Source organism: Acinonyx jubatus, chromosome C1 (assembly GCF_027475565.1).
Source record: "Acinonyx jubatus isolate Ajub_Pintada_27869175 chromosome C1, VMU_Ajub_asm_v1.0, whole genome shotgun sequence".
In the NCBI taxonomy this organism is placed as follows: Eukaryota; Metazoa; Chordata; class Mammalia; order Carnivora; family Felidae; genus Acinonyx; species Acinonyx jubatus.
In genome coordinates this window covers 58,187,304-58,202,961 of record NC_069381.1, presented here as the reverse complement: position 1 = coordinate 58,202,961, position 15,658 = coordinate 58,187,304, and the positions used below count along the sequence as shown (strand labels likewise).

The 15,658-nt window shown below is 35.9% G+C and overlaps 1 long non-coding RNA gene across 10 annotated transcripts in view; it reads right to left on the bottom strand.

Moving 5' to 3' along the window:
- LOC113599310 (uncharacterized) overlaps positions 1-15,658 on the bottom strand; it is a 72,086-nt gene that overhangs the window by 34,278 nt on the left and 22,150 nt on the right. For 2 of the 10 annotated variants that reach the window (XR_008294958.1, XR_008294960.1), the window contains exon 4: positions 5,530-5,698. The exons of the other annotated variants lie outside the window; for them this stretch is intronic. This is a non-coding gene — a long non-coding RNA (uncharacterized LOC113599310). The remainder of the gene's footprint in view (positions 1-5,529; positions 5,699-15,658) is intronic. 10 annotated transcript variants of the gene reach the window in all.

Here is a 15,658-nt window from a genome sequence, read left to right as displayed (position 1 = left end):
CTCATGCTTTTTCTTCTTCCACTGGCTTGAAGCAAACAAGCTGAGACTTTGAAAGCCATAAGATAAAAAAGAGTGGACTCTTAAGATGGAAGAACCTGGGCCATTCTCCTTGGAGGAGGACCTTCACCAATCAAGAATGTGCATTTTGGTCTGTCTGGGAGCTAGGAATAAAGTCCTATGATGTTTGAGCCATCATATATTTGGGGATTTGTAATTAGAGCACCTAAGTTTGCCTTAACTAATATAGATGCTTACTGCAGCATCGTTAGTAATTAACATTGGAAAAGCTCATCAGTATGGAATTTGGTAAATTGTGGGATATTCATTGGATGTAATACTATTCAAGAGTTAAAATTATTGTACTTAATCTATGTGTATCAATATAGTTAGGCCTAAAAAATGTTAGAATTAATTTTTTTAAATTTTTTTTGCATTTATTTATTTTTGAGAGAGAGAGAGAGACAGAGAGAGAGAGAGAGAGAGAGACAGCACGAGCAGGGGAGGGACAGAGAGAGAAGGAGACACAGAATCTGAAGCAGGCTCCAGGCTCTGAGCTATCAGCACAGAGCCCGACGCGGGGCTCGAACCCACAAATTGCAAGATCATGACCTGAGCCGAAGTCAGATACTCAACCAACTGAGCCACCCAGGCGCCCCTTTAAATATATATAAATATATGTAAATATATATATATATATACACACAGTTTTAAATCCTGTATGCACATTTGGCAAAACATCAGATGTGTTTGAGAAATCATGTAATCTCTCAGCCTCAGTTCCTGCATCTATATTGTTTTATCCAATCTGAGATATCACTGATTATAACATGTATTATTATGTTATTTACCAATAAAAAAAACACTACAAATTAAACTATTAAGAAATACTTTCTTATCACTTTGAAATCCTACTTAATACTTATGAGGAGACCTCAGACTTAATTATATACAAGTTAATCACTTATTATATGCCTATGTAAAAAGGAAAATTTAAGCTAACTAAATTGGTTAGAGCCCTAAAATACCTTCACTTACAGACTCCAATTCTTTGGAATCACTTTTTGACTCTGAGTTATTTGATGTCCATTTTTCCCTTCACTATAACATCTTGTATGCCATTAAAATTATTGTTGATATAGCAGTTCAAAGAAAAAAAAAATGCTCAGAGAACTAAAGGCTTTATCACTGGGCTTTTAAATAGGCTTTGCAATTATGCAGAACTAGTTTGCTTTTGAAACTCAAGAAACAGTGTTAAACATTTTTGATACATCCCCTCTTCTACCTTTCCCTTGAAACCCGTTAAAGATTTTAAAAAGTGTTCTATAGTATCTCTGAGGTTTTCTTCTAAGCTGCTGACACTCATTCTGTAAATTTTGATTCTCAATATACTGACATTTACAAATGTACAAGTAACAACTGTATCCTAACTGCTGTCTGGTTGGCAGTAGCATTTCCACATGGAAAATCCTCAGGAAATTTATACATGTTTCTGAATCAAAAATCTTGTCACAAAAATCAATAGAGAAAACAGGAAAAATATTATAATTTTCCTGTGAAAATTAAAGCTTAACAATCAATGGAGAGACATTACTAATCAATCATTCTTGCTTGCAGTTGTTGCTATGTTGTATGTGAATTTATAGCCGTTTCTGCAGCTAATAGTGAAAAAAATCTTGCAAATAAAATAACTATTAAGTTTATAAACATTGTATAGTCACAAAAATTTGATGAGCAGTATTCCATGAATTAACAAATTTGAGTCCTTAAAGCAGCAATTTTGACTATGACTCTGTATAGTACTGTTTTCCCTGCTGGGAAACTCAAATGTTATGTTATTCTAATACTTCCCAGCAATGTTCACTGGCATTTTGTAGTGTTTGGATATCTGGTATCAGTACACTTCTTTGTAAATATTTTAACAAAAGAGATACAAAAAAGGAAGCTGAGAATATTGTTGTGGAATACTACGAAATGAAATTGGAAACGGATCTAAGATATGAAATAGCAAAAGCAATATTGATATCAACATCAAAATCAAGGAAAATTGAAAAAATAGTACTCCTTCATTTTTGTGGTTGTTAATATGAAGCAGCATGTACCTTAACAAACTTGAAGAAGTTGAGGTTGCTTCGAATACACTCTTAATTCAATCAAATCAACAGCAACTCATCAACTGATATGGATTTGATTGAAATGGAAGAAATGTTTTTAACATCTGGAATATTTGTTACAAAACAAAGATCAAGATTGTCAGATGGGTCAATTCATGTTTTATATTTAAAATTTTCATTTTAAGAATAAGAACTTTTAAATATTAAATGGTTAGCAAACTCTTTCTTTAAATAACTTTTATTTAACTTCATAAATGTGTCTTATTATGATGTTTATATCAGGCAGATTTATGGGTTATCCACAAACTGTGCATTTTCTCACTGTTTTTAAATAGTAAACCTCTGAAATTCTCAGTATAACCCTATCATAGAAAAACAATCCACTGTTTGTTACCATGGTCACTCATTATTTAAAACACATAAATAGTGTGTTGTGAAAAATGCAGAATAACATAGTTCAGGGAATTCCTGAAAATTCTCTTAAATTCTGATTTTTCATTAATGAATCCCAAGCATGAATACTTAATAGAAATTTGGAAACATTAGCCAACAGCAATAATGAGATACTTTTGATTGTAGGATGCATTTCAATTTCAGTGATGTTAAAATGTGGAAAAAAATGTGGGTCTTAGAATCAAGGAAATGCAGTATTAAATGAAGACATCATATTAAAAGATAATCTCTCTCACTACCTTTGTAGGTCTGAAATATGCAGTGAGTTTATGGTTTAGAATATTCCAGGAAGTAGAGCACACTAATAATTGACTAGAATGTTAATTAGTCATGTCTCCTTTTTCTTCCACTTCCTCTGGTTTTATCTTAATAGATAGATTTTCTGTTTTGTTTTGTTTTTAGATTTCTATCCTCTCCTCTACTTTAAGTAAATTGTAACCAAATCTTAATTTTCTGATTTTCATAGTGTTAAATGATACTGGTTTGAACTGTTTTATAAGTATATACTACCATTATGAGAAAAACATATTGATCTAATTTTAATAAAAATATTTTATTGTAGAATGTAAAGATATTCTGTAGAATGTAAATAATTTCCAAAAATATACTTTCTCATTTTAATTTTTCCTCAAAATGGCAGATAGTATAAAACCAACCATCCAAAAAGTACTTTTTGTCTGCTTACTTTTAAAAAAAAACATTTTTAATGTTTTTTATTTTTGAGAGAGAGAGAGAGAGAGAAACAGAGTGTGAGCTGGAGAGGGGCAGAGAGAGAGGGAAACACAGAATCTGAAACAGGCTCCAGGCTCTGAGCTATCAACACAGAGCCTGACACAGGGCTCGAACTCATGAAACCACAAGATCATGACCTGAGCCAAAGTCAGGTGCTTAACCGACTGAGCTACCAAGGTACCCCTTGTCTGCTTACTTTTTAAAATATGATGGTAACATTACAGCTAAAAAAAAAGGTAAGGGATAACAGGCATAATGCTTAGTTGTTTGATAACCACAAAGTCTATACTGTCCTTCCCGAAACGTCCTCAGTAGTAGCATTCTCAGAGACGAGATTTTTCTCAAGTATTTTCTGAGGGCTGAGCAGTAGTGAGCTTTGGGATCACTCCAGGTTGTAATAGTATTTCAAAAACTTCTTGTTACTTTAGAGTTTTTGTTCATCCCGTTTTACTTTTCACTGTAATCTCAACCTTACAAATAAGGAAACCTAGACTTATGTGGGCAGAAGCAAAGTATGAATACACTTGACTGGAGAGTCTTGAATATGTTCATGTCTCTATGCTTCACTTTTCATGAGGGAACCAAAATCCACAAATGGCTTTGCTGATACCAGAAGGTTGATTTTAGTAGTTGCTGATCCCAGAATTTTAATCCCAGACCTGTCTTTCACTCTTCTTTGCAGTTCTAGAACAAGTCACTTATGCTCATTTGTCCCTCCTTTAAGAAGGCAGAGAGCTACAGCTCAGAGGAGTTACGGGAAATTTCCTGGCTAATACCTGCAAAGTGCTGTGGTGATTAGAGGGATTGTCAAATTGACAATTACTATTATAGAGACCAGCACAGTTAAGGGGTCTAACTGGAAGATTGGCAGGCTGCAAAATTTTAGGCTGGTTGCAAGAGTTATTATTAGAGAATGGCTGCTTTCGAAAATGTATATTTAAATATTAACAACATTTGAGGAGCAAATACTCCCAGAGATAAACATATGCTTTGAATCCACAATTACTTATGCATCTTCCCTGTGCCTCCTCTATGTCTGTATTTTTAAAATTCTGTAGGTGAAGGACTGAGGTTCAGTCTCAAGGTCACTGAAGCGGCTGTGATTTTATTAGTATGCTCATTGAATGTGCTATAGAAATGTAATTTAAGGCATTAATATGTACACACTAAATAAAACCACACAGGCTGTGGGAAAGTTATTTATGATGCTGGAATTTTACCAGTTATGGAAATAAATAATATAATGTGTGTATCTCTGGAAACAATGTAAACTTAGCTTACTCAACAGCAGCGGTAAGAGAAATCTAAACAATTCTGTAACTCTATGAGGAGGGTAATTTCACTGATGACAGCTTTCCATAATTTTACTCTTCTAGATAGCAAATAATTTTCCTTATTCTTTATTTTATTACTATTTTGAATTGCACTCCTTGTTGGAGTTTCACCTTTTACTAATAATTCTTCGGGAAATGTATTTTCACTGTTTTTCATATGGCAGGTACTGCTGGCAGTACCTAGTTGAAACCAACAGAATTACAACTCTCTTCAATATCCCTACATGACATGGGTAATATTTCAGTTTAATCCAGGGGCATGAATTGAGCCAGGAACAACCATTTCAATTTCTACTGCAGTTTGTTTAGGCTTAACATGGACTAGCTACCATACCCTCTCTCGGTGAACCATATTAAATTGCTTACAGAGACCTGCTCAGAAAGCAAAAGGCATGGCTTTACTATTCTCATGACATGCTTTTGCCTAATAATCATGAAAGCTATAAAAAGAAATCCACTACAAATGCCCCCCAAAACTCCTTACTGCTGCCCAATAACCAAGTTCCAGCAAGAGAGTTAAACAGCTATTAAGATTACTTCACTTTTATATAACATTATGTTTCGAACATTATTCCTTAAAAACCAGAAGATCTTATCTGTAATAATGGACCAGTCCTGTTTCCCCATATCTTTGTTCATAACAATATGACTGCGCTACATACTTACCGGGTGAAAGACTGAAATGTGAGATGATTTATCTATATTTTCAACAGTTCTGGAACTAAGGGATTGGTGTTCAAATGACTGACTGAAGTTAAAGGAACTGTTTATAGCTATCAAAGAAAATAGTTTGGGTACCACATGTAAAGGTCTTAAGCAAAACAGGGACATGTACTTTATAAACCCTATTTATTTCCCCTTAAACTCTCTGAATGCACTTGTTTGTATCAAAAACCCACCTCTGTTGGGGTGCCTGGGTGGCTCAGTCGAAAAAGCATAGGACTCTTGATTTCAGCTCAGGTCATGATCTCATGGAGCCCCTTACAGAGCCCTGCATCGAGTTCTGTGCTGGATGTGCAGTGTGCTTAAAATTCTCTTTCCCTCTACTTCTGCCCTTCTTCTCTGTCTCTTTAAAAAAAATAAGTTATTATAAAAACCCACCACTGTTAAGGATATTCTCAATGAACTGCAATAATAGATTTTGCTGAGACTAGCACATAGTAGGAACATAGTAAATGCTGGTCAAGTGAATGAATGAAGGCATACAGTTATGACTCGTTCTTTTTAGCTGAATATAAATACACGGCACCACACCTAAAGATGATTAAAGAATTTTATAGATTCTCCTGATTAAAAAAAGAAATGAGGCTTCAAAGTGCTTTATGGTAAATGATCAGAATAGTTTCTACATCTATTGCTCAATAACCCTGCCTTGTTTTCTCTACTCATCACACCCCTGCAGTGTGATGAGTAGAAAAAGACCAAGTGAACCCAAAACAGGGGTGACTAGAATTTTAGTCCTGGTTTTTCCACTAATTAGCTTTGGGCACTGGACAAAAAGACTTCAAAAATCTGTGCACTAGGCCTCCTATGCATAATGAGCAACTATGAGTTATTTGATGTCATAACCTATTCTAACATGCTGTGGAGCTATGTTGGCAGCACGATTTGCTAACTTCAACAATACAGGAAAAGGTATTTTGATTACTTATAACTTCTTTCATATCAGCTTAGAACTACCAATTAACACTTAATAAACACCCGTGACTAGATTGAGGAATTAAACTTGAACTCATTTGCTGAGCAGATAGTTGTACTATCTATGACACAGTACCGGGTACTCCTTTTGCTTAATATTTAAAAACGCCTATTACTATATCTTCCTGAATTTTCATCTTCCTCGTGACACGCCATTGCTTGGTCATGTGTACAGAATGTGGAAAAAGAAAATTTGCCCTGTTTCTGTCCCTGATGACATAACCGTGGAACAAGCAAGATGAGAAAATCCTTGGTTGTAACTCACTAATGCTGTACAACATTGAAAAATTATACTATTTGTTATATTGAAATGTGTATTGGTTTCGAGGAGTCAAAGTTTTCTGAAATTATTGAGGCCGACCTATCTTCACTCCTCTGAATTTCCCATTTTGTGGCACAGATCAATGCACCGAAGCTTCATGATTCCCTGAAGGGCTTTTAGTACATTGGTAGAGCCACTTCTTTATACTCAAAACCTCTTGGGGAAAAACTACTAGATGTATCATCTGCTTAGTTGTGCTCCTTTCCCTTCTTAAACTACTGATCTCTGCTCCCATTTCTGCTTTAGCAGGAATATCTTTTAAACTCATGTCTTCTTCATTTCTGTTATTCTAATAATAGCCAAAGATACTCCTTACGTCTTTTGTACCTAACGGACTGACAGATCTTTAAGCCCGTATTAAATTTATCCTAAAACCCTTTCTTATAACTCTATGTAATCAGTTTTCAAGACACTGCCCTAATTTCTATAAATACAAAACAAAACAAAAACAAAAACAAAAATCCCCACATTACCTACGTAACATGAAAATTAAGTGTGATTTTGGATTTATGCTTTGGTTGGGTTTTAATTTGGCAGGAGGATACGTGATAGTATTAAAAGCAGATTTTGCTTTCTATTTCATGGATATTACTATTTAAATAAGTTTATATTTCCCATTAATTTTCAACTAAAGTTACTGCGACCTGGGAGTTCTGTTCAAATCAACGGATTTTATTGAGCTCTTACTAAATGCAAAGTAGTGACATAGGCACTCATGAAGAATTGGCCAGAACTTTGTTTTCTAGATGCTTTTAGAGTAGTAAGAATGATATGCCAAGTTCACTCACAAGTTGACTAGAGTCAAGTAAGGGTCAGAAGAGAGGTAGAAATATTAAATTCAAAGGAGAGGCAGAACATCTAGGTAAGAGCATCAAGAAAGATGACTTTTGAAGTGGGCATTGAAAAATGGAAAGGACTTTAACAAATGAAGATGAATCATCATTTAAAATTATCTAGAAGGAAGAAATACACTAAACAAAAGCACCCAAGCTGAAATATCTGAGCCATGGTGGGAGAATAAGCAGACGATCTGATTGGACTATATGTAAGTTTTATCTAGGCAAGTAATGAGAACTGAAATCAAAAGCTACATTGGGCCAGATAATCTTTTTTTAAATGATCTAAATGCTACTGTGTGATGTGGTATCATTTTGTTATATATTGACCCAGGTTTATACATAAAAATTTCACCAAATCCATAGTAACTAGAACCAATGTTAGATATAATGTTTGTAATTTCCTAGGTAATATTCCCTCTTATGTAATTCTATAAAAACAAACATGTTGATCACCAAGAATAGAACTTTTGCACAATTAATAATAAGGATCTCACCAGGATTTGGAACCAGGTTTTAGGATCTTAAAGTCATTTTTTTTAAGTGTATTTATTTATTTTGAGAGAGAGAAAGTGCACATGAACAGGGGAGGGGTAGAGAGAGGGAAAGGGAGAGAGAGTCCGAAGCAGTTCCACACTGTAAGCCCAGAGCTCAATGCGGAGCTTAAACTCCCGAACCACAGGATCATGGCCTAACCCAAAATCAAGAGTTTGGACGCTTAACTGACTGAGCCACCCAGGTGCCCCAGGACCTTAAAGTCATGTTAAACAAAGCTAAAAGTGATACAGCAGATTCTAGATTAAATTAACCATGAAGCATTAAATCTGCAGATTATGTCCACACCATCATGAAACCCTACTAGAATGATTATAAAGGAAGAAAAAAAATGTATAAAATCAAAATAACAAAGTGAATAAGGGAAAAAAGAACAGCCAGTAAGAAATGCCAACAATATTTCAGAACACGAGAAACAGCTGTATGGCTAATAACCGAATATGATTTGAGGTTTTTTATGGTTTCTTAAGTGACTGGTAGAGGAAAGAAGTAAAGGTGGGCTATAGAAAATCAAAATAAGCAAACTGATTCATGCTATTTTCATCATGTCTTAGGAATTAAAGATGCCAGGTGTCTCTGAAGGTAGGAAAGTAAGGATTAGGGCAAGTAGGAGGGCCCCAGACCTCTTCCCTTAGGCCCACAGCCAGACGAGTACCTCTCTCCAGCAAAATAAGTTACTAAGATTCTATAATCTATCTATCTATCTATCTATCTATCTATCTATCTATCTATCTATCTATCACAGGCTGAATTGTATCCCCTCAAAACTCATGTGTTGAAGTTCTAATCCCTAGTACCTCAGAATGTGTCTATATTTAGAGGCCTTTAAAAAAGTAATTAAGGAAAAGTAGGCTGAATGGGTAGGCCAAGATGTCTAATCCAGTATGACATGTGTCCTTATAAGAAGATGAAATTAAGACACACAGAGAAAAGACTATGTGACATAGCAAGAGAGAGCCATCTGGAAGCCAAGAAGAGAAGCTTCAGAAGAAATTAAGCCTGCCAATGCCTTGACTTTGGGCTTCTGGCCTCCAGAAATATGAGAAAATACATTTCTGTTGTTAAGCCCCTCGGTCTGTGGTGTTTGGTATGGCAGGTCAAGAAAAATAATACATTATCTGTTTGTCTGCCTATCTATTTTTCTATATATCTATTTATCTGGTTTATGATATTTCCTAAGAAGGAATATAAAGCAGGGTAATTGAGAATAACTGTTTTGCCATAGAAGTGTGTTTGAGAGAAGGGTCTTTTTATTTAGCACGATCAGGGATAACCTCTGCTAGGAAATGACATTTAAGGTAAGATCTGAAGGGTGAGGAGAAGCCAGTCATGCAAATATTTGAAGGAGCATCTTTCAGGCAAAAGGAGGTTTAAACAGAAAAATCCTCAGGTATAAAGGAGCAGGCAGACTGGGGACTAATCAGCCTGGCTAGAGTACAGTAAGCAAGGAGGGTGGTAGAAGGAGGTAGGTATGCGGATATAAGCAAGGATCACAAGATAATTTTACGCTTAAGATAAAATTTGCACTTCTTCCTAAGTACAGTGGGTCTAAATGTTGGTCTGTAAACTATGAAAAATATCAAATTTTATTTACTTTTCTAAGTCTGCTTAAATTCATCTCCCAGTCCTCATCCTACTATACTGGCTGGAACTGCACCTCATTGGTTATTACTTCTACTCTCACACCCACCCAAAGTGCTCTGTAAAGGTTCAAGGGTCTTGGGCAACACCAATGTCTCAGGAATCCTCCTCCAGTAAGGGGCCATTAGTCAGCAGGAATTCATGCTCGATACACATCATCTCAGTCCTCAAGGTCTCTTGGGATCTGAAGGCTCACTGCTATCTTGCTGGACTTGGTGTGTATGAAAATTTAGTGCTGCTGGAGGATCTTGTGCCTTAGGTCTAGGCTTTAGCAGTGGCCGTGGTTCCATCCCCTCTGAGGTTATACCCCTTCTGATGTCACTGTCGTAAGCACTGAGCAATACCCTGCTACCAACAGGACCTACAAAGGCCATCCTTTCACTGAACTGAGAGAGGAACAAAGCCCTGCCCTTGCCTTTACCCTCTCCCTTCTAAAGTCTCATAAAAGCATTCCTTTTTCTATCCTAATCTGTATAAGAAGTTTAGGCTTTCATAAAGGATAGAAAGAGCTGGTGCCTTCAAGCAACTTCTAGTCTAGAACCTGCAAATGACTCCGAAGATATGAAATATAAAGAGCCCAGCTATCCAGCAATATTTACAGTAGCCAAGACAAGGAAACAAACTTAGTGTCCATTGGTAGATGAATGAATAAAGAAGTTGTGGTATGTATATGTATATACACAGATACAATGGAATATTATTCAGCCATAAAAAATGAGGATATTGTGCCATTTGTGATGACATGGATGGACCTTGAGGGCTTTGTGCTAAGTGAAATAAGTCAGAGAAATACAAATACTATATGATCCCACTTACATGTAGAATCTAAAAAACAAAACAATACAGGAAAAAAAAACCCAAATTCATAGAAAGAGAAATCAGATTTTTCGTAACCAGAGGTTGTGGGGTGGGGGGAGGGGAAACTGGCAGAAGGTGGCCAAAAGGTACAAGCTTCCAGTTACAAGACAAATAAGTACTAGAGACGCAATGTGCAGCATGATGGGTATAGCTACCACCATAGTTTGATTTATAGGGAAGTCATTCAGAGAATAAATCCTAAGAGTTCTCATCACAAGGAGAAAATAACTTTTTTCCCCCATTTCTTTTTATTGTGTCTATATGAGATGATGAATGTTAACTAAACTTATTGTGGTAAGCAGCTCACAATAGATGTAAGTCACACCTTTATGTTATACACCTGAAATTCATGCAGTGACATATGTCAATTATATCTCAATAAAACTGAAAAGTAAATAAAGGAGAGAGGGAAATAACTACATTAAAAAAAAAGAGCCTGGCTATCAATTGTAAATGAAGGAAGAAGTTGAAGAATATCCAAAGTCACAAATGAATATCTCAATTATTTTGCCTTACTAGCTTCAGTGAATTTTTGTTACTTGCAAACAATAACAACACTTACCTAATGAAAACATCAGGTGTTCTCCTGAAAGCTTACAGTGTTTATAAAATTTACTACTTTGGCTTAGAATCTATAGTCCCCTCTTTCTCTCCATTCCTTCTATTCTGTATGTGTTGGTTTTCTGGGTAATAAATGGTTTGGCCTGTCTAGCTGTTTTAGCACGGTACTCGGCTGATTTATTTATTCCCCTATCTTTTCTCCTGGAAATTGATGGCTATTGGCACTGACTAAATCAGGCCATCCTGACTTTTCTTCCCAAAGAATTTAGACTTTGGCTAAGTATGCTTTCAAAAAAAAAAAAAAAAAAAGGAACACACGCACCATACAAAACCAAGAACTTCAAACCACTGAAGAGTTAACAAGATAAAACACTTTAAGAGAAATCCTGTTCTAATTTGGAAATGTATCCCCAATGAAATATGCTGTATGCTTCTTTCAGTAATCTCAAATCAGTCTTCATGCAGAGTTTACAGAGGACATATTCTCCAGACTGTCCTGGAGGTGGGAAAAGCTTTTATTTTAAGGCTAAAAAAGATGGATTTTCTAAATTGTCATAGGTTGAGGTTATAGCAGCTGCATTCGGCATGGTCCCCATGCAGGTTATTCTTCTAATTATGCTGCTGACAGTTTCCCAAGTGGATTAAAATCCACACTCAGAGTTCTCTTATCTATAACCTTTCATCCCCATGACTCCCTGCTCCACAAATGCTTCTCCTAATGCCTAGTTCTAAGTCTGGGGACTTCTTAGACAGGTACTTGCACAATAAAAGAAAAAGGCGATTGTAGTCTTTCTCTGATCTTTAATGTCTAATTTCTACATACATATTAAACACAGAAAAATGAAAAAGTAATCTATTTTATAATACAAATGTTATCTGATCCTTCATTCAGCTTTTAGAAAGTGATAAACCTTTGATGATTCTATATGGGGCAACTTACTTTAAAAAGAAAAAAGAAAAAGGCTTTGCTCTACAGTAGTGCCTCGTTTGAATGGTGTAAAACAAGGCCAAAATAGCCCAGAGTAGATAATTACCCACATAACTGAAGCTTACTTCTTAATAAGTCAAATCTTTAACTTTTTTTTTTTTTTGGTTCAAAATCTTTTAGGAGGTATATGGCTTCCTTAATCAGAAGCTGCTGAAAACAATTCAGTATTCCTTTATTCAGGATAATTATTCACAACATCCAGACCATGAAGGGAATATAGTCTCATTCATTTTGGCTCTCCATCTTCCTTCCTTACTGTTTCTCCATCAAATTCAGGCTTACTTGTGAAGACATATGTATTTTTGTATTATTTCTATTCTCCTCCTCCCTGTATAATGCTCTCAGTTTTGAGGACCTGCTGAGGGTAGGGAAATCAGATACACAGGTCTGTTAAGAACTCTCTAATCAATGTGGCCAGAGGTCAAGAATAAAGTTTCTTGACTTTTCAGGACTTATTTAAGAATGGGTCTTCCTTTAATCAGGCATGGCCATTGTTCTGAAAAGTTACATTCATCAAAGTCAGTTATGGTAGGGTTTTCTAGCACCTAAAATGAACGTGAGTTTTTAAAGTAAATTAAGTTCTCTGGATTTAGGATGACAAATTGGAATCTGGAAGTTTCCTCTTGAGAAAAAGAGGTGAGAGGCCTTAAGAAAATCCTCATTCCCAGGGCACCTGGGTGGTTCAGTCAGTTAAGCATCTGATTTTGGCTCAGGTCATGATCTTAACGGTTCATGAGTTCTGGCCCGACGTCGGGCTATGTGCTAACAGCTTGAAACCTGGAGCCTGCTTTAGATTCTGTGTCTCCCTCTCTCTCTGCCCCTCCCCTGCTTGTGCTCTGTCTCTCTCAAAAATAAATAAACATTTAAAAAAGAAAATCCTCATTCCCTAAATTCATCTAAAAAATAAATTATTTTCTCTTAGAAAAAAAATAGAGGGAAAGAAATCAATTCCAAGGAGTTCAGTTGTGTAGGAATAGAGAAATATTAGAGAGAGAATATAGGCCCTAGGCAGAGGTTGAAGTTTCTTCCCTGACCTTCCCTAGGCTCTAGGGTTATTTATTTATTTATTTGCAAATTCTTTTTTTTTTTAATTTATTTTTTCTTTCTACATTTTAAAATTTAAATCCAAGTTAGTTAACATATAGTGCAATAATGACTTCAGGAGTAGAATTTAGTTATATTTACATATAACACCCAGTGCTCATCCCAACAAGTGCCCTCCTTAATGCCCATCGCCCATTTAGCACATCCTCCTACCCAACACCCCTCCAGCAACCCTCAGCTTGTTCTCTGTATTTAAGAGTCTCTTATGGTTTGCCTCCCTCTCTGTTTTTATCTTATTTTTCCTTCCCTTTCCCTATGTTTATCTGTTTTGTTTCTTAAATTCCACATTGAGTGAAATCATATTATATTTATCTTTCTCTTTTTTCACTTAGCATAGTAAATTCTAATTCCATCCACGTTGTTGCAAATGGCAAGATTTCATTCTTTTTGATCACTGAGTAATATTCCAGTGTGTGTGTGTGTGTGTGTGTGTGTGTGTGTGTGTGTATGTATGTATATATACACACCACATCTTCTTTATCCGCTCATCAGTCAATGGACATTTGGGCTCTTTCCATAATTTGGCTATTGTTGACTGCTATAAACATTGGGGTGCATATGCCCCTTTGAATCAGCACTTTTATATCCTTTGGATACATACCTAATAGTGCAATTGCTAAGTCATTGAGTAGCTCTATTTTTAATTTTTTTAGGAACCTCCATACTGTTTTCCACAGTGGCTGCACCAGTTTGCATTCCCACCAGCAGTGCAAAAGTGTTCTCCTTTCTTAGCATCCTCACCAACATCTGTTGTTTCCTGAGTTGTTCATTTTAGCTATTCTGACATGTGTGAGGTGGTACCTCATTGTTATTTTGATTCTAGGGACCTTTAAAGATTGGGGTAAGGAAGAAAGAGAGGAGAAAGAAAGCTGCAAGGAGAAATAAAGCTACTTTATTTTTTTCTTTCAGACTGATGGGTTCCCATTCTGTTATTAATAATGGCCTTTCTAAATTCCAGTAAACTTTCCATCCAATAAATGTGCCATATAGATTGTTACCATAAACTTAATGATAAGGATATATGTCTATGTATACTGAACACTGAAATTCCTCATAGGTATACAGTCTAGAAGGGACACTAGTTCTTTAAAAAGCAAATAAAACAAAACACAAGCACATATCCTTGGTCCAGTTTTCTACCCAATGCAGCAGGAAAGAACAAGTGAAAAAACATAAGAAACACCATTTTATAGATTTCAAAGTCCTTGGGGTTTTGTGTGTGTGTGTGTGTGTGTGTGTGTGTTTTTCCCCCACTCTCCTCATTTCTCTAGGAAAAAAAAAAAACAAACAAACAGCCTCTGTTGCTCTGTCAGTCCCTCTTTTATGTGCTACAGAACACCTGGTGGCCAATTGCTAGGTGGAGGATAATTAGCCCCTCAATTATCACCAGTTTATTTTCACCTGTTCCACTAGCATTTCTCTAGAACTTGAAGCTTGTCTAATTAGTCTTTTCTGACCCATTCCCCACTGTCAGACTCAAGAAATAGCCCTTCTACTAAGTAATTAACCCATGGTAGGCCAATCCTTGTTTTTGTTTCAACTCCTGTTGGAATCATTAGAATCAAATGAACAAAGAAACATCATGGGACAGAGTAATAAGGAACTAAAAAGTTGCATCTTCCTTCTCCCTTCACCAGCTTCCAAATCCAAATTATAGAAATCTTAAGCACAGTGACATTTAGTCAGACACATATGTGCTTGCTGTTGAATGTCTTGAAAGAGCAAAATAGCACTGCCAGAATTATCAAGTTCAGTTCTCCGAAATGCCATAGGAAATATGGTGTTTATTTTATACCTAAAAGGTGAAAGAGATCAAAAAAGAATCCAAATTTTAAAATGCAGGCCAAAATCTCAACTTGTAAAACCTTTTCAGGATACTGTAATTGAATCTAGCAATTTCTTCTTTGCATTATTTTGATGATCTATGGATAATTTTTCCCAACTATTTATACACATGCACAGAAATTCTTATTTTGTTTCATCACACAAGTCTATAGCAAAGTCCAGCAAAGATTTCTATAAAGCTAAGGAACATCTCATTTTTACTCATTCATTCAACAAGTATTATTGAGTGCCTACTTTAGAGTGGACATATTAAGTCCCAGGGACACAAAAATAATGGAAGGTCTTTACATTCTTGAAGCTGAAAGCCTAATGTACCTCTAAATATCATCTACTTTAAAAAAAATAATGAAGCCACACACACATACTTAAAAATTGACAGAAAACGTTCTAATTCATTCTGCCATTTTCCATTTCTTATTCCCAATAGTATCCCAAGATCCTTTGAGGAACCACTTCTCCTCTGCCACACAGATTGGTTTAGGGCTGGGCATATGATCAAAAGTGAACCAATGAGGGGCACCTCGGTGACCCAGTCAGATGAGCATCAGCCTCTTGATTTCAGCCCAGGTCATGATCCCAGGATTGTGGGATCGAACCCCATATTGGGTTCTGCACTGAGC